The sequence below is a fragment of the Ursus americanus genome, chromosome 22, assembly GCF_024610735.1.
Source record: "Ursus americanus isolate L20-20 chromosome 22, mUrsAme1.1.p, whole genome shotgun sequence".
Taxonomy (NCBI): domain Eukaryota; kingdom Metazoa; phylum Chordata; class Mammalia; order Carnivora; family Ursidae; genus Ursus; species Ursus americanus.
The window spans coordinates 36,837,923-36,864,567 of NC_142148.1; the positions used below are offsets into that span (position 1 = coordinate 36,837,923).

The 26,645-nt window shown below is 39.9% G+C and overlaps 1 long non-coding RNA gene across 10 annotated transcripts in view; it reads left to right on the top strand.

The window, feature by feature from the left end:
- The window catches only part of LOC123799865 (uncharacterized), a 503,415-nt gene that overhangs the window by 431,399 nt on the left and 45,371 nt on the right, over positions 1–26,645 (top strand). For all 10 annotated transcript variants that reach the window (XR_015720954.1, XR_015720957.1, XR_015720958.1 and 7 more), the window contains one exon: positions 13,182–13,237. This is a non-coding gene — a long non-coding RNA (uncharacterized LOC123799865). The remainder of the gene's footprint in view (positions 1–13,181; positions 13,238–26,645) is intronic.

A 26,645-nucleotide genomic window follows, 5' to 3' on the forward strand; every position in this document is an offset into this window, starting at 1 on the left:
TTTTAGCTAAATGCCTTTTGCAATGATATGTCAAAGAGGATTTAATTCTTCCTGGTTATGCTTCTCTCATCTTACAAGGATGTTGAATACCCAAATATCCCTTTCTGGATGGTTCCTCAAGCAGAACAGAGTTGGCTTTCAACTGATGATCAATTTAACTCCCATGCACACTAAAATGTATTTTCAAGAACTGCACTAAAAAAAAAAAAAAAAGATGAAAGAAAGAAAAAGGAAGAAAAGGGTGGAGGAAAGCTTTCAAGAATGCAAGTTCTTGTTTTCATCCATTTCTTAATTCAAATCTGTTTTTATGAGCAAGATTTAATGGACGTGGCATTGCATGTTTCCTGCTTTTGCCGCCTACATTACCCACAACTGATATAAGCCAAATCATCAGTGATTAACTCAACAGAATCAATACCAAGCGTCTGATAAGTAATTGTGCAAAAACAGAATATGGAGAGAGGGTGAAATAAACCAGCGTGGGCTTAGCAGGAGAAATGTACAAGGCAAAGTTGGTGCAGCTTAAGGTGGCTGGTAATAGAAATTAACAAAATGACATTTAAAGACAATGAAAAGGTTCTGTTTTCCTGTCTCTCTCCTTTGCCTTAAGCACAGCTGTGGATATGTCTGAAAGTTTTTACAATTTGTATCCTCCCTGAAAGAGTCATTAGTAAGAGCATCAACCCAGAAACATTAACCATGTGGAAATGACTAAATAGCTGCAACGATTTGTTAATGGAATGGTAACATTGAAGACTTAACAAAGATGGACTGAGCCAACTAGAGTATCAGAAAATGAACTTAAATGGCAAAACCTTAGAACTGTATGTTCCTCAAAATGGAGTGAAGTCACTCTGTCCTAGCACCTCTCCAATTCTTTCCTGTTGCATGCCCTTCAAGTACCATCATTCCTCTAGGGACACAGAAAAGGAACATTTTTCCCTGTAATAAGACAAAATTGATGTTGCTTCTTCTCACTAATTCCTTGATTTTGCACAGAACAAGTCTGATGCCTCTTCCTACATGGAAGCGTTTCAAGTATTTGAAAAGGACTATCACCTTTCTGTTGTTTTTGTTTTCTCACAGCTGTATAAAAATACAAAAAGGAATGTATATTCATTTTAATTAGACTATATAAAAAAGAATGAAAGGGGCACGCTAAAATAGAATGGAGAGAATATGGATTTTTTTCTTTTCTATGTTTTCCAAAGTTTTCTAAGAGTTTGTGGAATTGCTTAGGTAATGGGGAAAAATATATGAAAATGAAAAAGACAATGATATCTTTCCCCCTGGAAGAAAATATAAGTAGAAAGAATACGTTTGCTGAATTTTGGCAAAAGAAGAGATCGTGTAATGCATATTTCTCCTTGTTTACATGGTAAAACTGAGGCCAGAGAGGTAAGTAGTAGATGGACAGTCATGGTCTTAAAAATAAGCCCTTTGATTCCCAGACTAGCATTCATTTTGTTACACTAAGTCATGTAGATTGCCTTAAAGCCATAGTATTACTGTTGTTCCAATTTCCTTAGCTCACCTGGTTGGTATTCCAGGTTTTATTTTTTGGTAATAGATTGCTTCTCGGGGTTTATTTTTTGGTAATAGAAATTAAAGAAACAAAGTTTGGAGAGATTGTAAAAAATTCCCATTTTCCCATGTGTCTCCTTTGTTTTGGGCACAACTGTAGAGACGTCTAATGGTTTTCACATTTGTGTTTTCTGAAAGAGTCATTAGTAAAAAACATCAACCCAGAAATGTCAAAATGGCTGCTATGAGTTTGCTAGTAGAAGGATAACATTAAAGACTTTATAAGGATAGAAGATAGCAGTTAGTAAATCCTCTCACATTTCTATGTTTGAGCTACAGAGATGCCCACTTTTATGCCCCTTGTCAAGAATGTCGAGTAATAGTCAAAACATTCATCCAGCTCCCATTTTGACTCATCGACTAACCAGGTGTTTGAGTGTCACGTGTCTATCCTGAGAAGACAGATAAATATAGAAATGAAACAGCCTGGATATAGAGTGCCTGGGTGGGAGAAAACCTAAGTAACATGTTCTTTCCTGGTTCTACACTACCTGACTTTCTCATCAGCGTTGAGCCCCAGTGGCCCATAGTGATAACCTGCTCAATGGCACTCCTTTTTTTCCCTTACTTCCTATCAGTGCTTCCTGGAATCACTTCCCAAGAAACTTTTGGCACTCACAACTTTGCTTTAAGGTCTGCTTCTGGGAAAACCCAATCTATTACAACCCCTTCCACATGTATGCACACACCTGAATACACACACCCAGGTCCAGCAGGTGTGTTATCATGTACATCAGTTAGAAGTAATCCAGGTGCAAGTTGGGGAATAAAGGTCCCATCTATTCTTGAGCATGACTGAACAGGACCCTCTCTTGAGTCAAGGTCCTTTGGAATCTGACCAGGAGGCAAATGATTCATGGAAAGAGTTAAGTCCATTCATCTTGATGGCACATCCTTAGCTATTCCATCGCCTCCTTCACAGGTGTGTTCTCCTCTACACTTCACTATGAAATACCTCTATTTACCAACTTGGATGGAAGACAAATGTAGCTTATCAAACAGTCATTAAAGCAGCCTCAGTGGAACTCACAGGAGCAAACATCGCAACAAGCCTTGTTTTATTAGATAGTGACACACTACCTTCCTCTTTCTTCTCAGGGTGTGTCACTTGATAGGCTATTTCTCCAAAGTTTCCCATTAAACACCTGTATTTAGAAGATAAGTGAGCTGACTTACTATTAAAAGTCACTTTACTAAATCACTCCACAGAACATTACTAAAAATGTCTGAGCCTTCCAGATAAAGAAGATAAATTAACCTATGAAAACACCAACATGTGCTGCCTTTGCCGCCTCCCACAGTGCTTTGGAATTTATTCCCTTGAGGGGAAAGTCTAAGAAAGGTAAACAATTTCACTAAAGCATTAACTAACAACTTACGAAATGATATAATGATGATCCGGAAGACTCTTATCCACAGGTGCTATTCCAGATCTTCGGCATCGATGGTGGGACACTGAACAATCAGATCAGCAGCAGGAAGCCTGGGGAGATCCAAAGGGTCCTGGGAATGGGCTTGGGGAAACCACAGTGGTTGTGGGGCCTCGGAGAAATGGCTCTTTAACAGCCTGTTGCTGTACATAAGAGTTTAAATATTTAATGACTAGTTTGACTGTTCTTGTGGGTACCAAGTGATATCACGCTATGAGCAAGGCTGGGGTGACCAGCCTCCCACAGGTGCTCACCACTCTGCTTCCGGTTGCTGCCACAGAATGAGAGCAGGAAAGTCTCAAAGACTGACAGGTGCCTGGTAAAGCCAGATCATTGACCTCAAGGGAAGCTGCAGAGCTTCCATGGGCTCAGGCTGAGGCTGGGGTTTCCGTAATCATGCACTTATTACCTTCACCCTCCCCCTTCCCTTCCTTGCTTCCCAACCTCCGTAGTTCCTCCTGGAAGCACACAAATCCTAACCTCAGGGTCTGACTCTTGGAGACCTGACCTAAGAAACTCTCTAAGCTGCAGTTATTAATTTGCTCTGAATATTATGAATTCCATTTTTTTCATCCTTGACCTGTTATGAGGCTCCACTAGTCCCTCCATACTGGTCCTTGCTGATTGATATCATCATAGTGTTTATTTTTTATACAGAGACTCTGTTCCAATCGCAGAAGACATTGTGTCTCCAAGTCTCAGAGTTCAGTTTTGAAAAAATCACCAAGTTTGTGTCTATTGACTTAGCTATCTCTGCTCTGAATTGGTGGTGCCAAATATCATGCACATGTGGAACTGCCACAAGCATGATTTCCTTCAGAGCGAATGGTTCCCCTCTAGTGCCCTTAGCTGATGTATGAACATCTTTAATAGCTGGGTACTACTACCACTAATAATAAGACGCTATCATTCACCAAGCACTTATTAGATATGGGTCTCTAGCAGGAATGTTCTATGCATTATATCATTTAAGTCTCAGAGAAACACTTTAAAATGAGCATCATCAACTATAATGCACTTTGGGGGAAACTGAGGCAGCAAGCATTAAGGAATTTTTCAAATGTTACTCTTCTACCAGGTTGAAGACCCAAGCTATGGGTCTCCAACTATTTAGTACACAAGCTGCTTCTGATCCCAATGCTGATTGTGTCTCCCCAGAGGGAAGAGCGGGACTGAGCTTCCTGCCATTGATGGGACAATGATAGAGCCCAGGTTATTTTCTTCAATAGCTGAAAACCCCCTGGGACTCAGCTGATCCCTGCATCTTCCTTCCTATAATCAAGACCATTGTGAGAGCAGCCCGGGCACAGGCTGTCCATTTTCTGCCCTGCTGCGGCCCTGCTCGGATACCCACTGGCACCCAATTACATTGTTCCTTCATGTAGTCCCAATAGCCAGTTGTTTCATTATCCTTTTCTGAGATTCTCAAAAAGAATGCTCACATTTCTGGGCAATGCAAAATTTACTGAAGCAAGCATCTTAACAATTTACATAGGAAACAATTAATAGGTATAGGGGTCCTCTCCCTCTTTGAACTCCCCCCACACTCATTGCTCAGCTGGCCAATTCCCTTCTCTCACAACATTATTAAAATGCTGTTTCTTATGTGGATGTGGAAACCAGTCTGAAGCCGACTTCCATACTACAGCCACATATCAAAGGCTTTTTTTTTTCTTCACAAGAACCAGCCTTCTCCCTCAAATTAATTTCTTGCATCTGTTGCTAAGAAGATAAATATTTCTTTCCTATGTTACTTGCATAAAGTTAAGGAAAGCTATCTAAATTGGATAACGGAACACCATTTACACCATCTTCCTGACCCCCAGAAAATGCAGATGAGGGAGATGAATGGTTTCTTGAAGCCAAGAGAAGACCCTGTCATCTCCTGAGGTGCCCCATATATTAAACAAAATAAAGAAAGATCAAAATAGAGTTCAAAAACTGTAGTCAATCAAAGGTGTTTATACTGAAAAAAATCTTCAATAAATTTAACATATACACACAAATGTATTATAATGCTATTCATAGGACAGTCTTAGGATTTAGTTTTAGTTTTAAAAAAGTCCGTCACGTACCACAAGTTTTTGTAGTGGCCTGATCATGAATTCTGGTCTAAAACTGTATGATGAATGTTTTTTATTGGCAGCAGGGTATATCTTTGAGTGTAAGTTTGAACTCATTTTAGAAAATGTCCAGTTCTAAATTTAAGACCCTCCATGAATATGAAGGCTTGACTAAATGGGCCTCCCTCTCCCTTACCTAACTCACTGTAATATGCCCTGGATAAGTATCAGCACAGACAGCGAGACCTATTCCTATTCGAGTAAAAGCATCCCTTATATAGATACCAACTAATGTATGCGATCGTGTACACAAAAGACAGAACATTACGGGAAAACTATACAACCTGGGTAAATAAATGGGGAGGCACACTTAAACAGAACAGTTGCTTTCAAAACTGTGCCTAAGCAATGAATCAATCTGTCCAATTATTGATTTGATTCAGTTGTCCTTCCCAATAGGTACACGGTCTTGCTGTGTATCCTACATGTATTTGAAGAGCCACATCCATTTCAAATTAAGGAACCACTCTACATCATATCACCCAAATTGTGTGATATCTTCTGATGGATGAGTTTCCATAAAACACTGAGTTGCTTGACAAGAAAGTGTCACAGAAAAATAAAACAACTGTAACTCTAGGTCACCCTAGATGTAGTCCTCTTAAAAGGAAATTAGAGTACACTCAAGCTTGTAGTTTCCACTGGAAACAGTAGGTAGCATCAATGCCTTGTCCATGAGAAATTTAAAAGAGAAAGTGCCATCCCTCTATTCACCATAGGCTTGGAACAGTAGCGCTTCTTAAGTGAATAGGTATCATCTCGCTGTGCAGTATGGTAGAGAGACTCTGAGGATAATGGGTACCAATTCCTTCCTGCTCAATCTTCACCTCACATCAAGAAGTGGGACCTAATCCCCCTTCCTTCAAAACTGAGCTGGCCTTAGCAACTTGCTTGACCAATAGAATGCTGCAAAGTGACATTGTGAACTTCTGAGGCTCGACCTTTTGAAGATTTTACCTGGGCCTCTTGGATGCCCCCTCTCTGAACTTAGCTCCCACGTTGCAAAAAGCCCAAACCATACAGAGAGACCACTTGTGGGTGTTCCAGCCAACAGTCCCAGACGAGTTTCCAGTCAACAGCCAGCATCAAATGATGAGCAAGCCCCCTTGGGCGTCTGGCCCAACTGAACCTTCAGATAACTGCATCATGATGTGCCATCAGACCACAACTGGATAAAAGACCCAAACTGAGAACCACCCAATTGAGCCAAGTCAAACCACAGAATCATAAGACATACTAATATGTGGTCAGGTTACATTGTAGTTTTAAGCCACTAAATTACAATGTGGTTTCTTGCATAGCAGTAAGAAAGGAAGAGAAGAGTGGAAGAAAGCAAAAAAGAAGTTTCTGGAAGGTCTATCAAATTGCACATATGAGACCTACATTGCTCCTACAAAATTTGCATATCAGGAAAGAGGATCTAACCAAGGGATGTGTGTTTTGGAAAAAATTTCCCAGAGTCAGTGACTTTCTGACATAACCCAGTTAACGTAGGACAGAGTTGCTCCTTGCAAGCATTAAATATTTAAATATTGACACTCTGTCTTTAAATGAAGAAATAGTGAGGTCAATCTGCTAATTTTTAAAAAAGATTTATTTATTTGAGAGAGAGAGTGTGCATGTGTGACTGGGGGGAAGGGCAGAGGAGAGAATCTTCAAGCCGAGTCCCTGCTGAGTGTGGAGCCCACTGCGGGGCTAGCTCTCACGACCCTGAGATCATGACCCTGAGATCATGAGCTGAGCCAAACATCAAGAGTAGGAAGCTTAACCAACTGAGCCTCCCAGGTGCCATCAATCTGCTAATTTTATAAATAAGAGACTATAAGAGATGGTAAGTGATTCTATGAGGATAGGAATTATTCAATTGGTATAGCATCAAAGTGATTTTTGAGTCATTTAAAGCTAATCTTTAGTTTATCCTATACATTACCTTTTGATATAAACTCTAAATTTGAGAATTTAAGCCTTCAATTGCTCACCTGAACCCTTGAATCTTTTCATTGCCATGCTTTTCATTTGAATAATTCCATTCTGAAGTATTTAGAGGAGTAACATTTAAAAAGAAAAACGAATCATTACCACATTCCTTTATATAGTTTATAGTTAGTGATATATCTTTATTTACTTAAATTGCGTTAATATTCTTGGTTTAGATTAACAGGGGTTGGCTAACTTTTCTGGAAAGGACCAGAGAGAATATTTAGGGTTACATAAGGCCGCTGTTGTATGGTTTTTTGTTTTTGTTTTTTGCAAGCTTTTAGAAATGTAAAATACATTATTAGCTCTGGGGTATGCAAAAGGAAGACACGGATGTACTTGGGTGGTGTGCTCTATATTGCCACCTCCTGATTTAGAAAAAGGGTTTATACACAGGATATACAATAGCACGAGAAATTTATGAGAGTTACATGAATAAAAAGAAATACTGTTGGTCGAGTATTACTTTGACAATGCTGGATGAAACAAAGTTAAGAAAGTTTCTTTATTGCAGGACTTCTCAGAGCCTTTCGTGTGAGAATATGTAGTGCAAATCACCCCGAGATGGATGTAGTGTTCAACATTTCCTAAACACATGATTAACTTTAGAAATATCATTTGTAATATCATCTTAGGGGAATAGTGTTTTCCATAAAACTCTCTTGGAAATACACATTTAGGCTAATGAAAGAAAAAAAGCTGAGTTCTAAGGAAATTACGGAGGGTACCTAGGAACTAATGAGAAGGCTGAAATACCAACTTCCTTTTAGTTCAGCAAACCTGGGTTCTGGTTCCTGAGGAACCGGCTGGAGTGGGCTGCAGGTTGATATTTCGGATCGAGAGCCTGTCGTACTGCTGGAAAGCCTGCCTTTCCACAGGAAAGCCTTCTAAAGGATGTCAGCCACTTTCTAACGGATGGCGGGCAGATGTTTAGGGCAGACCAAAATAGCAACACCCACACTCAAGAATGAACTGCCTGCTCAGAAAATTACCTTTCTGACCGGGAAGCTGCTAAGAACGAAGTCGTAATTTTCCTTCCTTCCTTCCTTCCTTTTTTTTTTTTTAAACGTGTCTGACAGCTTCAAAATAGAAACTAATAAGAATGTTATTTTCCCCCTGATGTGATAAAAGGCTTGATAAAAGAGGAATTAAAATGACTGGCTCAGATGTGAAATTTTGGTGACCTCCATTTTTGTTGCCCATGGAATTTTTTTAACCCCCTTTTCATGGGGTCACTCATATTTTAATCTACGAACAAGACTTTCATTTCTCTGTAGCTCTTTGTTTTGTCACTTCCGTTTCAGGTGAGTGTCATAGAAAGACTTTAGGTTCATGTTGCAACTCCGTTATGCACTCATTATGTGACTTTAGGAAACTCATTTAACTTTACTGGACCTCAGGTAGTTGTTTGTGACACTTTTGGAAAAATTAAAATGACATAAAAATTAAACAGCACAGCGCATGTGGAGTTTTTTTGTTTTGTTTTGTTTTGTTTTAAGATTTTATTTATTTATTTGACAGAGATGGAGACAGCCAGCGAGAGAGGGAACACAAGCAGGGGGAGTGGGAGAGGAAGAAGCAGGCTCCTAGCGGAGGAGCCTGATGTGGGGCTCGATCCCATAACGCCGGGATCACGCCCTGAGCCGAAGGCAGACGCTTAACCGCTGTGCCACCCAGGCGCCCCTAATCAGGTCGTATACATGGTAGATGGTTAAAATTATTTATTTTCTTTGCTTCCTTTTTTTTCCCTTTCCCGTTGCCTAGTTAACTCTCAGTTCTAGGCTTACACAGCACAACATACTTTGAATAATATAAAAAACGGATGCTCAGGGTGTGAGCCCACGATCTGAGGTGATAAGCAGAACCAGCTGTGGCCCCACTTTCTACATTCACAAGGATGTACCAGAGCTTTGGAAGAAGATCCAGAGATGAGTGATCCCCAGGCTGAGAGGCTGAGTTTCAGAGCAGTGAGTAGTAGGGAGATTGGCTTCTGCCAAGCAACTTTCTCAAGGACGTGACTATTTTTGTGAGCTCTGTGGCGCCTTAAAGCCTTCCTACAATCTGAAAACCTTCCCTACCTTTTCTTGTCACTCGGGTATGCCTGCCAATTTCCACAAGAGGAAGGCAGCCCAACATCTACAGTTACGATACTCTCCTGTGTTCGTTTGAGCAATTCTATGGTGCATGTTTTGAATTTATATGTTTTATATCTCTAACTTGATAAAATCTCACCCAAGAAATGCAAAGGGTCCAAACAGCTGTCAACGTGCTTTCAAGAACATGATTTCTCTATAGTTAACTGATCTTCGGTGGCCACTGCTGAGCAAAAGTGGACCAGAACCAATTCCAGAAAAAGCTGCAGAACCTAAGCAATTGAATTGTTATTGGCAGAAAGAATATTTCAAAGGACTGCCTTCCCAGAAAAGTATCCAAGCACAGCTGGTTTCCCAGGCGATTTTGCCTAAACCGTTGAAGAATAGATCACTCTAATGTCTATTATTTTAAATTTGTCTAAAGCACAGGAAGAAAAAAAAAAAAACCCTCGAACCTTCAAACTTCTTTTTTCTTTGAAAATATTGTAACATTGCTACACAAACCTGACAAAGTTAGTACAATAAAACTCCAGATTAATCGCATAATGAGAAGCGATATAAGAATCGAACAAAATAGGGGCGCCTGGGGGGCACAGCGGTTAAGCGTCTGCCTTCGGCTCAGAGCGTGATCCCGGCGTTATGGGATCGAGCCCCACATCAGGCTCCTCTGCTAGGAGCCGGCTTCTTCCTCTCCCACTCCCCCTGCTTGTGTTCCCTCTCTTGCTGGCTGTCTCTATCTCTGTCGAATAAATAAATAAATAAATCTTTAAAAAAAAAAAAAAGAATTCGAACAAAATAGTATAAAGCAAAATGGAGCAGTATGTTTAAAAAAAAAAAAAAAGACAAGACAGAATATCCAGGTGGCGTGCAATACAAAAATGCAAGAAAGTATCAATATCAAACCAAAAATGAACATTCACCATCATATATGCTACAAAGGTCTTTAATAAGAGTCAAAATCCTCTCTCGATTTTAAAATAAAAACACTATGAAGTAGGAATAAAATAGTGCTCTGAAATATAAATGATCATAACCCAAAGTCAGCACTAGGTTTATTAGGGAAACACTATGAAACATCTTCACTAATGTTAGAAATAAAATAAGGACGCTACTGTCACCATCATCACTTAATGTTGCTCCAGAAATATCGACCAATACAATTAAACAAAGTAAAGACCAAATTATAGTGAAGAAACAAGGAATGAGATGACTGTGTGCAGATGTTAATATGGAAAATTACGAAGAATCTAATTAAAAACTGCCAAGAAACAGTTTGAGAATTCAAAAATTATCTGGGCACAGAAGGAATACGCAGAGATCAGTAGCGTTTATGCACTCAAATAATCAGAAGATACAATGGAATGAGAGATACCATGTAGAGTGGCAACCAAAAATATACATCAATAAATTTAACAAAAATATATACAATCTGTAAGGAAAAAATTCACAACACTAGTGAGATACAGAAAAGGAGATTAAAAAATGGAAAGAAATCCTATGATATTAAGCACGTAGGGGCTGACTATAAATTGAAGGTGATCCAGGGAAAAAGTTGAGTAGTATTCTATTTGGAACTAGGTAAACTGACTCTAAACTCCATTTGGAAAAATAACCAAGCAAAAATAACCTTGGAGATTTGGGAACATTATTATATCTTCGAATGTAAAGGAAAGGAGACTAGAGCTAGCAAATGTTGAAGCGTATCATATAGCCACCGTAATTTCAGGAGTGTGGTACCGACGCGTGAAGAGGATCCGAATACTTGGAGTCCAGAAATATCTATATACACAAGACAAGTAAATATGCAAGAAAGATAACATTTCAATTCTAGCAGCGGAGAAAGGAAGCTTATTCAAAGAATATATGGGAACAGCTTAATAGCCTTCTGGGGAAAAAAAAAAGTTTTTATACCTTAAACTCCATACCTTAACTTTAAAGTAAAACAGAATTTGGGCCACCTGGGTGGCTCAGTCCATTGAGCACCCGACTCTTGATATCAGCTCGGGTCATGATGTCAATGTCATGAGTTGGAGCCGCACAATGAGCTCCTTGCTCAGCGGGGAGCCTACTTAAGATTTTCTCTCTGCCTCTTCCTCTGCCCTCCCCCCAATTGCTCTTTCCCTCTCTTAAGTAAATAAATAAATAAATCTTTTAAAATAAAACAAATTTCAGATTGATTTAAAAAACATTTATTATAGAAATACAAACAAAATTACTGAAAGAAAACATAAAATTTTTAAAATATAATCTTGAGGTGAACAAGACTTTTTGGTATGGTATAATGTGCAGACAGCATAAAAAGAAAGGTAATTAAACTGCATTAAATTTTTTTCTTTAATTGTGTCCGAAAGCACTATATACAAAGTCAAAAGTCAACAACAAATTTGTAAAAAAAATATTTGTGGCTCATATCACAGAAAATTAATTCCCTTAATATGCAAAGAGTTTCTATAAATCAACTTAATAAGACCAACAACCCAATAGAAAAAGTGAACAAAGGGTATGACATAGGGTTCATTTCAAAAGTTTGAAATACAGTAAAAAACGTTAACTTTGCTTACTACGGAAAAGCTGCATATTAAACTTTGACATGAAAATGAACAGATTAGAAGAGATCCTAAAGTTTGAAAACACATTATGGGTATCATCGTGAAGAGAGTCAGTGTGTTTCGTTACCAGTAAAAGCACAAATTGGAACAACCTCTATAAACAGCTGCTTAAAAGACGTATCAGTATTAAAAATGCATATACCCTTTGAAATAACGGTTCACCTTCTAGGAATATATTCTATAGATACACAGATGCCAACTGAGAGATACCCAGCTCATTCCTTGGGGCACTGCTTGTAGCTGTAAAATATTATAGATGACCTACAGGTGTATTAACAAAGGACAGGTAAGTAAATTATAGGCTACCATGCAATACAATACTAGTCATTAAGAAACAAACCAACAGATCTGTTTCAGCTATTATGGAAAGATAACCTTTAAAAATATCAAAATGCCGAACTGTGTGTACAATAAGTACTATTTGTGTGATTACAGAAAAATAACAGAGGTTACCCCGGAAGGATACACCATTAACTGGTAGCTCTTACTGCCTCCAAGAGGGCAACCCCGAAGCTCCAGAACAAAGAAGGAAGGTGACTAACACCTTTGATCCCCTTTCACCCTCTCTTTTCAACATGTCAATTTCCCTTAACCAGAACTAATACGGACTTCGCTTTTCTGTTTTTTCCTCTTATTTTTCCTTCTTGTTTGGGGGTGATTTATGAAAAGAGGAAAGGTCTATGGCAACTTTATGCTGTCTTTTTTAAACCAGAAATGTCTATTCTTTTTTTGCCTTTTGAATTTTTAACCACATCCATCTATCACCTATTAAAAATAAGGAGAAGTGCAGCTAGAGGGTATTATGCTAAGCAAAATAAGTCAATCCGAGAAAGACAAATACCATATGATTTCACTCGTGCGTGAAATTTGAGAAACAAAACAGATGAACGTAGGGAAATGGAAAAAAAAGAGAGGGAGCGAGGCAAACCTATAAGAGACTCTTAGCTAGAGGGAACAAAGTGAGGGTTGCTGGAGGGGAGGTGGGGGGGGGGATGGGGTAACTGGGGGATGGACATTAAGGAGGGCACTTGTTGTAATGAGCACTGGGTGTTATAGGCAACTGATGAATCACTAAACTCTACCCCTGAAACCAATATTTCACTATATGTTAACTAACTAGAATTTAAATAAAAATTTGAAAAAAATAAAAGAAGTAGTATTAAAAAAGAAAACCAAGATTAGCAAAAGTCAAAAGTTTGACTTTGGTTAATGAGCCTGCGTGATTTTTGGTCACTGTTATGATCTAGCAAAGTTCTAGGGTCTCAGACTCACCATATGAGGCAGAGGAGGGGAAGGAGGGGATGGTCTGTGGAATTTATTCTTGTTTTCACTGTAACAAGAGTTTTGTTGTTTTGTTTTTTTCAGGTTTACTTATTAGTGTTTCGAGCGGAAGATTCCAGTAAAAGTGGATTCTGCTGCTAGTAAGTATATAAACTGTCCCCGTAGTTTACGGCACCGTGGAGGCACTTTGAGATCATTGTTTACCCTGCATTTAAGGCTGCGGAGCCTCCAGTATAATTTTACTATTTCAAATTACTTCCATGGTTTGTAGTTGTTATGTGTTTATTATTTACACCTATTTTTGATGGTTTTAGGGTTACTTGATGCGGAGCCCCTGATTGGAAGTGCACTCATTCTGCTTCTTGTCAGTTTGTTTACTGTTGTGATTTCTCTGAATGCCTTCTGGCGAAATTGGGAAGTTGCCTTTATAATGCCTAAGTGTTGTTAGAAAATCCACGATCCAATGAGATATCCAATACAGCCATATGTTGTACTTTGCTGGCTCCATACTTTCTTGGTGTTTGGCTTAGTTGCCTCAGTAAGTAATTATACATTTACATTATATTTATGTAAGGCAACCAGCATTTTATGAATCGCTGTGTGCTGGGGAATCAGGCCAAGCAGACTTTTTAAGTCAATGTGAAGATATAATTTGTAGTTTCAACCAAAGCGTGAGTATTATGAGGTAGGTCGCCAATCAGAAAATAGGAGATGAATACAAGTTCACTCTGAATTTATACATTTTCTAATTGCTAGTTCATGATCCTCCAGTAGGCATGAAGTCCGGAACCACACAGGGAAGCTGAGAGCAAAATGGGGTTTGTAGATACAGCTCTTCTGTTTCCTTATCAAATGCTGAAGGCCTCAGGTGTGGTGTTGCAGGGGAGGAACAAAGAACAGGCAGATGAGATGGCATTTCTTCTGCCTTCTCGTCTATGCTACACTTAGTCCAGCATCTGCAATCTAGGCGCTGTAGAGGGGAAGCATGTCAGAAGCGACTATACTCTCCATCAACCGGGAAGACAAAGAAACAACTGTGGCTAAACAACGACAGAGACTCTGATTGTTCAACTGGGCAAAGACATAGGAAGTGTGTGCAGGAGCAGCAGGAAGTGAGGTCAAAGAGGGGCGGGACCAGATTGGAATCTCTGGCCAGGTTTGCACCACCTAGAACAGAAAGTTAAGGAAGCTGTGCGGGCGGCTTTTCTTCCTCTCCTACTACAAAGCAGTGAGAAAAATGGCAAGGGTTCATTGTTCCCCAAATTAGTGCTCAGCGATCATTGCATTGCTGAAACCCTCTGACATGTGCATACCCCACCAACCTAAAGTTACATCAGTTTGAAATTCTATTGCTAATGTCAGCATGGCACAGGAGATAAGGAGATGGGGGAGAGATAACGGGAGAGAGACAGAGAGAATGTCATCTCATATGATCATTTTTATCATCACCTGAGATACCAACCTGGGAGCTTTAGATCTGATGAGGGATCTGCAGATTCGGAAATGCTGTGTCTGCAAATTCAATCCCGCGCTCAGCTTTGCTCTGTGACTCTGGGATTCACACATACTTGGTGATTATAAAGCAACAACTAAAAAAGCTATAAAAGAGTCCATTTTATTTGCCTCTAATTTTCTGATTTTCAGTCTATATAACAATATTCACTCTGGCCGAAACTGCTGAGTTATACAAATTATATTTTTGTAGATCATCTTTTTAAAAACTACAGATTCAGCACTTTCATCTTACAATCCACCCAGCCTTAAGTACTGCCATCTTTGCAAGCTCCTGTTTTAATCACTATTTCTCAAAATCTGTAAGTCCACTCTTGGGGGTGGATTTACTTAGTCACACATCCACGTGATATGAATATATACATATATATGCATGGATTGTGTATTACACCTTCTTGGCATTCTCAGCACCCAGAAAAGGGATCATTTGCACAGAGTAGGAATTTAATAAGTTGAAAAAATGAAGCACATGGTGTTCCCAGTAAAATTAGGTAGTTGTGTTGAATTAAATATATATAACCATCTGGATCCAGAATTAGCCGTCCAGGGTAGACACCTACATGCTATCGACCCACCACCTGCAGTGGGGCGAGGGACACTTGGAGACTATCCAAATCAGTTTCCAAATTCCTAAGCGGGAATAAAAACAGAAGTGTATTTTGTCAGACTGGAAAATGTCATTTTGAAAACCATAATTGTGGGCTGTATTTTCCCAACAAATTATAGTAGACATCCAGAGGCAGCTGCTTGTGTCTTTATTAAACATAAGGACATTACAGGAAAAAGGCAAGCTAACCATTGTATAGTTCTCTCCAGGTACTCTAGCCATACCTCCAGCAAGTCTAGAAACCAACCTACTTGTAAGAGTCCAGCCAAGGGACCGCTTGAGAAGCGATTAGGGATGGCCAATAACTGTCTCTCAAGAGTTCTGCTGAGCTCAGCTAATGAGATTTTGCTTGGAATTACAATCAAATTTGAGTCTCTCCATTAAGAGATAAAACCACTAATGTATCTTAAACTCGTCTTTTCTCCCTCCTCTCGTCACTGTCCCTGCTACCCTGGCCAAGATTCCTTTAAGGTAATGGGAAAGAGCATTTATTGCTTCAGGTGCTGAGTTCAGACAAAACTCCTTTTCTTTTGTCCACGGGGGTGCTTTCATGTTTGGAAAGAGTGCTGTCTGAAAAAGCAGAGTTAGCCCATCTGTTCGTTGTTCATTTTCCTATCTGTGAAGACTGTCTTCTTCTTCTGTGTCTCCTAGACTCTAGTCGAAAACTCATGGGATCATAGAATCATTGCCATCCTTCCTTATGTTCTATCTTGTCTGGTAAAATGCTACTGAAACCATAGGAAAAAACCCTAAAATCATAAAATGGCCTCTTTCACTTTATTATTTTATAATGCAGTAGCTATGTTATATTATAGTATTATATAGTTACTATAGCCAATTATGAATTTCCAAAGGGTATTTTAATTGAGAAGAAAATGTCCTCGTTTTCCATACCAATTATGATAAGAAATGCTTGCAATGAATGTGAGTAAAAACAACTTGTCAAGAACTAGTGCTGAAGCTTAAAAGCTTTACAATGCCTTCATACAAATACAAATTCTTTACAGTAAAGTCTATCTGAAGAGTTACTCTGCATTTATTAAAATAATGTGAAGGGGCGCCTGGGTGGCTTAGTTGATTGGGTATCTGACTCTTGATTTCAGCTCAGGCCATGATCTCAGGGCTGTGAGATGGAGCCTTCTGTCTGGTGCTGCACTCAGTGGGGAGTCTGCTTGAGATTCTCTCTCTCTCCTCTCTCTCTCTCTCTCTCTCTCTCGCTTTCCCCTCCCTGCTCCCGCACTCTATCTTGCTCTAAAATAAATAAATAAATCTTTTTAAAAAATAGAATGTGAAAAAGTTATTACCTACAGTGAGTAATATCTCCATCTTCTTTTTTATTTAAAAAACACTTCACCTGTTGTAATGCATATAGACCAAGTAATTTAATTAAAAAGCATCATCTCAGAAAAAAGTCCCTCAATTTTTGAAATTTCCAGCTGTATTAACATGTTTCCATTATCATACGGTAATGCACATAGTTAACTATTATAGGTAATATTTATTGTTTGTTTATTGTGTGGCAGATCTTGTCCTAGGCATTGTACAAGTATTATTGTGTTTATTTTCATATCAACCTTAAGAGATAGGTGCTCTGATTATTTTGCCCATTCTATAGATGAGTATATTGAGACACAATTTTTCAAACAAAGGTTTGAAAACTCCATAACAGTTCTCATGGACAGCAAGTGGCCATCTGAAAGACCTAGTCTCTGGCCCCAGGCTGTGCTCTGATCCACTTGAATATACTCTATTTCAAATGCAGCCTTGTTAAGGAGTGACCCATAGCCATTAGTATTGGTCAACTTTTCAGAATGACGTAAACAATGTCTTGGAGGATGAGGCTAATGGTTCCAGGACTCTGAGTTTCTCCTACCAGCAAAATACGTGCACCTTTCCAAAACTAAGGACATGAGGTTTCTAATTCTTTATTTTGGTTAAGACAGTATTTTTTTTAAATACCCATCCATTATTACTATGTTGCTTAGGAGAAAAACATTTAGTATCAAAATGTTGGAAAGATAATATCAGAGTAGATTCGCTTTTATGGAAATTTCACTACACTGACTTTTTATTTATTTTTCCTCCATGGACTAGAAAAATAAAGTCATCACGGTTTAACATTAGTCCATAGAGTCATTTCTAAAAACTTATGATTTAGATTATATAGTCTACATTGTCTTTTGCTGTCTTCCTCCTTCTTAACATTGTTCCTTTTCTCCCTCCTCCTCCCCTGACTCCCCATCCCTCCCCTCCTCTTGCTGTCCCTGCCTTCTCCTTCTTCTTTTCTTACTCCTGCCCTCCTCCCTTCCTCCACCCCTTCTTCTTCCTTCTCCTCCTCTTCCTCACTTGTTTACTAGTGATGGTCTCCAAGAATATGGTCAAATAGAATCCAACAGGAAGAAACGAAGGATAAGAGCCTAGAAAACCTACATACTTAGTAATCATTCTGTGGATACTTAAAAATTAATAATAGTGGATGGTCAGTAACTCAAGTACCCTTCCTCACCACAGAATCAGTTGTATCAAATGTTATGCCATCCCTGTGATATCTTTTTGGCTCCCTCCGCTTTATCTTCTTATGTGCAGGATTTTCTCCTACCCTTCCCAAACTCATCCCAATATTTCTAAATAACTTTCCTGAAATCAGCTCCTACATCACAATGTCACCATCTATAATATATCCTGTCATTGCCTCCCATATGCCTTCTGCTCTGACCCTTCTTGCCCCTCATATGGGGTAACTCTGAGGCATATCCACATACCATTTCCCAGAGCTTCCCAATGAGACTGAGCTCCCGTTATCTTCAGTGGTAACTTATTTTATAACCCATGCTTTATCAGTTTGCTTCCCCCCCACACCATGCTTCAGTTTTTCCTGGGGTTGCATTCCCAATAAACTACTTGCTCTTGAGTCCTTATCTCAGGATGTGTTTCTGGGGGAAGGTCAACTAAGATACCATCTTAACTTGTTTCAGAGTGATATTGGTCATTACTAAAAATCATATTCCAAGAAAATGAGTGCCATAGCAAAAGAGCTTTATAAAAGTAAAACAAAATGGGGCACCTGGGTGGTTCAGTAGGTTAAGTGTTTGACTCTTGATTTTGGCTCAGGTCGTGATCTCGGGGTCATGAGATCAAGCCCCATGGGGGGGGGGTCTACACTCAGCCGGGAGTCTGCTTGAGATTCTCTCTCCCTCTTCCTCTGCCCCTCCCCCCACTTCTCCCTCTCTCTCAGATAAATAAAAAATCTTAAAAAAAAAAAAAAGAAAGAAAGTAAAACAACGAAACTGCCTTCCTAGGAGAACTGAACGGCAGTCTATAAAAGAGACTGGGACTCACCCTGGCCTCAGGCAGCTCCCTACAAGTCATTGTTTTTTGCTGAGTCACTTACCATTGCTTCTTGATGGTGTTTCATTTCAAACATTACGAAAAGAACCCGTTTGAGAGCACTGAGTTGAGACCATGTGTCGGCTGATGTGAAATACTCCAACTGTGCTAAGAGGGTCCCAGAAAGTTAACAAGTGTTTCAGAAAGTCCAGTGGCTGTGAATATGAATGGATCCTTAAAAACTTTCCAATTCTCTGCTGAGTGATTCATAAAAGGCCTTCCACAAGCTTTGATTCACTGCCCTTCAAGAATGAATTTGCATGATGGATAGAAGCCCTTTTGATCTACAACACCATTTTTTTCTGTTATCAGTGAGCAAAGTGGGCATCCCATCTCTGGACACACTTGGTCATGCAAGAACTTAAATTTCAGTGCTCCCATTAACATTCACTGCTGTTTGTTGAATAGCGCACTCAAGATCTTTTGCCTACATGAAACTGCATGCATCCATCAAAAATTCACCTTGGGTTGCTAAGTTTGAAAAGGCCACGCAATGCCTCATCTACTTTGATTTTTGAACTACGGAAAATAAATGTGAGATAGTTCAACTGGAGTAACAGAATCCCCAAAGAGGGGATGAGGCAAATCTTCCCTTTTCTCTTGGCCAGTATTACTCAGTTTGGATTTTCCCCCACAATTTCCAAAATATGATCCATTTCATCTAGCTGTCAAGACTAGCATGCCATTCAAAACAATTCCATTTCTTGTCGTTTTCTTTTCCACTTTATTGACCACTGAGCAACTCATTAACTACTGACCTGAATCTTGAAACGAAGGATTGCCATATCAATAGTGAGTCACCCTCTTGGGAAGGAATTGAGGAAAACAAGCGACTCAACATGCCAAACCTGTAATAAGACTGGAAAGATGCACAAACATGGCGCCTACTACAAACCCAGCTTCTGAAGTTAGAGACAAAGGGACTGCACTGGAGTCTAACCCAGATGTGCTTTTACTCCTGGAAAGTTGCTTGACACCAACTTGATTCAGTCATTGTACTTTCTCTTTTGCATGCTGTTTTAGATGGAAATTCACAGGTGATGATGTTAAGAAGCTACTCAAGAACAATTTAAGAGCAGATAAAATGGGGTGGTAAAAAGAACGGTTACATTATTGCTTCGCATCTTAGTAAACCATTTCCCACAATTGTTCCAAACTCAAATTGGTCACTTATGACAAATAAGCAGTACTTTTGGACAAGTTTTGTTCTCCTTTCTGGAACTCTATCTAACATTTGAGGTTGTGATGAGCTAGAGTCTCTGACTCAAGGCAAAATTGCCTTCAGTTAGCCTTGACAATAGAGCAGTTAGAGGAAGAGGTTTCATGTTCTGAAGTTGTCAAGGGAAGAAAACAAACCACTTAAACCTATGACTAGTTACCAGTTAGAACCTGTTATAATAAACATACAATCTTTTGTGAAAATCAATTAAGTGCAAGGTGTTTTAATTCACTCTCTCTAATTCTCACGGCAACCAAGCAAGTAGGGGTTATTATCACGCAGAATTAGATAAAAATGAAGACACCAAGAGGTCACATGTGCCCCAAATCCAACAGCGAATAAATACTGGAGTTTATTTTTCTATTTTTTATTTTTTAGATTTTATTTATATATTTGCCTGAGAGAGAGAGAAAGCGAGAGCACAAGCAGGGATGAGGGGCAGGCAGAGGGAAAAGCAGGCTCCCCACTGAGCAAGGAGCCCGATGCGGGACTGGATCCCAGGACCCTGGGATCATGACCTGAGCAGAAGGCAGACGCTTAACAGATTGAGCAACCCAGGTGCCCCTAAATACAGGAATTTATATATGAAATCAAGTCTTATCGATTCTGAAACCCATGCCCAATCCACTACTAACCTGTCATTTTCTGGCTTTATTTTGTAACATACTTTAATGAAATGAAATTTACCTGGAGCCCTAAGATGTTAAGGAAATCAAAGAGGAGTGGTTCTTGTTGAATTGGGAGGGGAAAGCCTGGAGCCTTACTGCAGAGACTCCTTCCTTCTTCTTCTTCTTCTTCTTCTTCTTCTTCTTCTTCTTCTTATTATTATTATTATTATTATTATTATTATTATTACTATTAATTTCTAATCTTCTCTGCAGCAACACCATAAACATGAGCAACACCTCTGCAGCAACACCTTCTCTGCAGCAACACCATAAACATGAGCATCCTCATGCTTTATCAGGGAAAACATATAGATGCTTCCAACACAACACCACTGCACCTTCAGAATGAATGGAACTTTCTTTTCCTCCCCCGCCATGACTTTAAAGTCATAGGTCTCCGTGGACTAATGTGGTCATTTCTAATTTTAATTTCTGCATCTAAATTCAAAACTCAGAATATTAATAAAAGGCCATGTAAACACGATAGTCAACAAAAAGAAAAGAGAAAGATCTCATTTAATAAACTTGGTATAACACCTGAAAAGGGAACACGATTTACATTTTTGAATATTTTATACGCATACATGCTATAAACACTACGTGTATTTCAAAGTATAGTACATTTGCACGCAAATATAGAAAGTAAAATTAAACTCTCCTGTGTTTCTTTATGCATTAAATATGAAATTAGAAAAACTATCTATCCACTAAGGAACTGTCCCCTGGCAATGTGGCTCAGGGCAGAATGATGTTATTTTAAATTCTTCTCTCATTAGAAGGAAAAGGAGTTTGCTTCTTCCGAGTTTGTGTGTATTTATACCAGAGCTCAACTGGCATTTTCATCGTGGTGTTTATGAATCGTAATACAGTTCCACTGCAGCTTCTGACACACTCATTAATTTGTTCCCAGCGGCGGTTCATTACCAACATCACAAGCAGAACACGCGCTCTCCCTGGGCACCGAGGGTCCGCCGGAAATTAAGCAGACAGGGCCGCGGAGCTCTTAGAGCGAGCCCGCCGGCTTCAGCTCCCCCGCAGGCTGGAGGCAGCGCCAGGCCGCGGCCCGGAACAAAAGGCACCCTTGCCTTCAGTGGGCCTCTGTGCCTTCTGAGTCTTGAGCTGACAGGGAGCAGTGATTCCTTGAGAAGAGTGGGATCTTGCTGTCTCCATTCTCCATCATGTGCCTCCTCTGATCAGCCTGCTTCAGATGGGTGAAAGCAACAGCTTCAGAGTTTGAGCGCAGAGAAGACTTCGGAACATTCCTTTCCTCTGACTGTGGTTCTGCTCCCTGTGCTGACCCTTCCTGTCCTGGGGGGGGGGGGGCGGTTGAGCTCGGAGTTTGGCACTGCCAAAATCTCTGAGAGGTGTCGAGTAAGCCAACAGATTCCACGAGAACAGTCTTGTTGAATTTTGCTTCCCAGAAAGCCCTATTTTTTGCAGGAACTCCGTGTTTGAATAAGTTAGGTTGAAAGGAAAAAAAGAGGAGTCGTCTTAGTTCTCTGTCAGCAGTGTCCCCCGCCCACGGCGTGCGGCGCTGTGCTGAGTGTCACACGAGCAGAGCGGTGTGGCTGCTGGGCATCTCAGCAAGTACTTCCAAGCTCTGCTTGCCTTGTTCACACTGTCTAGTTCCTTCCATCTGCTCCACGTACTGGTAAAGTCACCGAGGAGTGTGGATGAGGCAGGATATGGGAATGCCTTGGGAAGTCCCTGTGGGGCACTGCATGGTATGGATGGAGACCAGGAAGTCTGGGCTCAAATCAGAACCCCATGACCCTGGAGAGACCACGTCAGCCCTTGACCTGGAGCTATGTCGTCTACAAAATCAGGTTCACGAGAAGCTATAGGATAAGACCACACGGGGCCCTTCTGAGTGATAAGTGAATTATTTGAATGAGATCCACTTTTGTTCAATTCCGAAGTGAGGTACAAATATGATTTGTGACGCAGAACAGGAGGAGAGAGGCCTCCCACAGCCACTAACCTGCTGGCCCTCTCCAGAGCTCCCCCGGAGGCCCAACAAGAACATTTTAACCCTTTCTCATGAATGAGGCCTCAGGATGTAGATCAGGGGACTGGAGAGCTCTGTGGAAGGGTACTTCCAGGGTCTTAGCCAAAACCCTTGAGCCCAATCTCTTGCCTCACATCGGATCCATCAGCAAATCTGGCCAGCGCTATCTTCAGAAGGTCTGCCGCTGGATCACGGTCCGTGATGTCACAGGTTTCCAGTGGTCTAAGCCACCATCGTCTACCCAGGAAACAAAGAGAGCCTTTTAACAAGCTTCCTAATTCCACCCTCATTTCCTCCTGTCTGTGCTTTTCTCAGCAGCCAGAGAGACCCTTGTTAAAACAGTAAGAGAGACCTCGTCAGCCTCCTGCTCCAAACCTGGGCGGCTTCCCGCAGAGTAAACTGCACAGCCCGCACAGCCCGAGGGCTGCCTCCGTGAGTGGGGCTCCTTGCACTCCCTTTCTCTGTTCCCTCTGCTCCAGGTGCACCAGCACACATGCGTAAGCATGCACGCACGCATACACACACACACACACACACACACACGCTCCTGCCTTAGAACTGTTCACTCGCTGTTTCCTCTACCTGAACCCTCCCTTCGCAGGTGGCACCAAGAGGTCACATCCTTCCTTAGGTAGGGTCCTGCTGAAGTGTCGCCCTTGCAGAGAGGGCTTCCCTAACCCCCTATTTTACCACCCTATTTAGAATAGCCCACACACTTGCACGCATACGTATCTGTACTTTCCCATCTTCTTCCCTGCTTTCTCTTCCTTTATATACTTACCATCACTTTCTATATGTCCATTTATCTTTCTATTGTCTGTTCTCTACTCTGGCCTCTGATTGGAAAAGAAACTTCGTAAAAGCATAGGATTGGTCTGTTTAATTCACTACTCTATCCCTAGTGTCCAGAATAGTGCATGATACATATCAGTCATTTAATAAATACTTGTAGAGATGACAGTGTGAATGAATTCATTTAGACATCAGAAGTCATCAAAGAGGACCAAGATGGCACTATTAAAACAATAATTGACTTTGATGGTGCAGAAAGTGGTCCCAGGGGACAGACAGCCACGTTAACATTGGTGTCATGAGAACAACCCTAGGTGGTATGGCTAAATCTTCCATGATCTTGCAAAGAGGCACCTCCCTCAGCAGGAGGCCCCACTTCTTAAAATTTATTAGCAAGCAACTAGGCTAAGTGAATAATTTATATGCTACCTGTGCTCTTCCCCACACTAGTGCTGATGTGCTTTCAATATTCCATCCCTCTTGCTTCCTCAGCTATGGCTCAGACAGCAATTTCATGCCACACAGAATATGAATCTCACAGGTGAATTTCCATCCAGGGTACAGTTCTCCTACTCTTGATGTGAAGAAAAATGTAAACAAAACTGCAGTAAAAAGTTCCTTCTGAGGCTGAGAACAGCCAGCAAAAAAAAAAAAAAAAAAAGCAAGAAAGAGTTGGAAAAACTTATTTAAGAGGTGGAAAAATAAGTAAACATCCCTACCTCATTTTCTTTACAAGTTGCATAATATTCAGTAGAATGTATGCACCACAATTTATGCAGCCCTTACGTTGATGATGCATTTTCCTCCTCATTTTCCTCCTCTGCAAAGCTGCAGTACTCTGATACTTATATCAGTACCTTTGGGTGCCTTTATTTCTGTAAGCAAAATTCCCTGAAGTGGGGTTACTTGGACAAATGGTAGCAATGTTTTTTTTTTTAATTTTAAGCAATATTTCTAGATATTGTAGTAGCAACTGACTCTCCCTTCAGAAATGTGTGACAGTATCCCCTCATCTGCCTCTCCAACCCCCCAAAAGTCTCACCACATTGGATTGCGAATCTGATAACCGAAAAAATTGTAATTCATTTTTAAATTTCCATTTTCCTGCATATGGTTAAACATCTTTTTCTAAATTTATTGGCTTTTCCAGTCCTTCTTTTCTGAATTGTCTATTCATACTTAGTGAAGTTATTGTCTTTGGTTTTAATTTTATCAATTGAAAGAGCTCGTTGAACAGTAGGACCAGCACTCTTTACTTGTCAATTCTGTTGCAATTATGTTAACCAATATATAGTTTACCTTTTCATTTCACTGATGGTATATTTTCCCTATGATTTCTTAAAATATTTATATAGCAGAGTATCTCTGCTTTATGATGTTTTCTGAGATTCCTGTCTTGTTTAAGAATGCTCCATCATCCCAGAGTTACAAAAATATCTCCCCGTAATTTGTTCCAAAATTATCATTTTTGTTTTCATTTAGCTCTTTAATTCATCCTGAATTTATATCTGTGGGCGGAGTAAGGAAGGAATCTCATGTTTTCTTCAAAATGGGCAGCAATTATTACATGGTATAGTCCACAAACCATCCTGAGTTAAATGTAGTCTTAAATTACCAAAATACCAACAATCTTTTTCACAGAACTAGAACAAAGAACCCTAAAATTTGCATGGAACAAAAAAAAAACCCTAAATAGTCAAAGCAATCTTGAAAAAGAAAAACAAAGCTGGAGGCATCACAGTCCCAGGTTTCAAGATATACTACAAAGCTGTAGTAATCAAACCAGTACGGTACGGGCACAAAAAGAGACACACTGATCAGTGGAACAGAGTAGAGTCCAGAAATAAACCCATGCTTCTATGCTCAATTAAGCTACAACAAAGGAGGCAAGAATATGCAATGGAGAAAAGATAGTCTTTTCAACAAATGGTGTTGGCAGAACTGGACGGATACACGCAAAAGAATGAAACGGGATCCCTTTTTACACCATACACAAAAAAATACTTTAGTCAAACTTGACTAAAAATCTAAATATGAGACCTGAAACCATAAAACTCCTAAAAGAGAACATAGGCAGTAATTTCTTTGACATTGGCCATAGAAACATTTTTTAGATATGCTTTATCTGGCAAGGGAAACAAAAGCAAAATTAACTATTGAGACTACGCCAAAATAAAAAGTTTTTGCTTAGTGAAGGAAACCATCAAAAAAAAAAAAAAAAAACCAGCAAGTTAACCTAGTGAATGGGAAGAGATAGTTGCGAATGATATAACTGATAAGGGTCTAATATCCAAAATATATAGAGAACTTGTATAATTCAACACCAAAAAAATGAAGCAATCCATTTAAAAAATGGTCAGAGGACCTGAATAGATATTTTTCTGAAGAAGACATACAGATGGCCAACGGACACATGAGAAGATTCTCATCACTAATCATCAGGGGAATGCAAATCGAACCCACAATAAGATATCACTTTACACCTGTCAGAATGGCCAAAATCAAAAACACAAGGGGTAAAAAGTGTTGGCGAGGATGTGGAGGAAAGGGAACCTTCATGCACTGTCAGTGGGAACGTAAATTGGTGCAGCCACTGTGAAAGACAGTACGGAGGTTCCTCAAAAAAATTAAAATAGAGTTACCATGCAATCCGTGGTAATACACCTGGATGTGATCTCTGGTTTTCCAGGTGCTCCAGTGGGAGCAGCTTCCCTGAGAGTCGTTAAGATCATCTGAAATAAAATGTCATTTGTTGGCGGACTCTGACCAGATAGTAGTCCACACACTCTGTCAAACTCGCAAAGAGAAAGTTCTTTTATTTAGTTTTGTGTTCATTTGAGCTCCCTGATCAGACACCCACCGGATCCTTCCTAGGCACCAGACATGCTTCTAAATACTTCTTACAGATTTTTTGTACTCCTTGTATTAACCCTGTGAGGCGAGTATTACATTGATCCCTATTCTGCATATTAAGAAATTGAAAATTAGGGATTTTAGTTGCCCTCGATGACAAAGGTGGCAAATGTTGGCGCTGAGATTTGTAGGTTCCGGTGGGATCCCAGAGTCTTTACCCTTAACAGCTCTAGCTACTAACAGTGCTCTTTTGTTTTTGTGTCTTAAATACTCCACTAACCACGACACAGAAGGTACACAGTGAGTATTTGTCATACTGGATTCAACTGAATTATTCTCCTGTAACAGATTAGAATAAATTTGTCTTCATTTACTGTCTCTGATGGAGACTCAAATAGTCTCTGTCTTCCTTTATGTGCCTGCAAAAACTTCATCCTAAAATAAACTAAAATGAGTGGAATTTAGATACCAGAATAAGTGTTCAAACCCTCCTGATTGGACT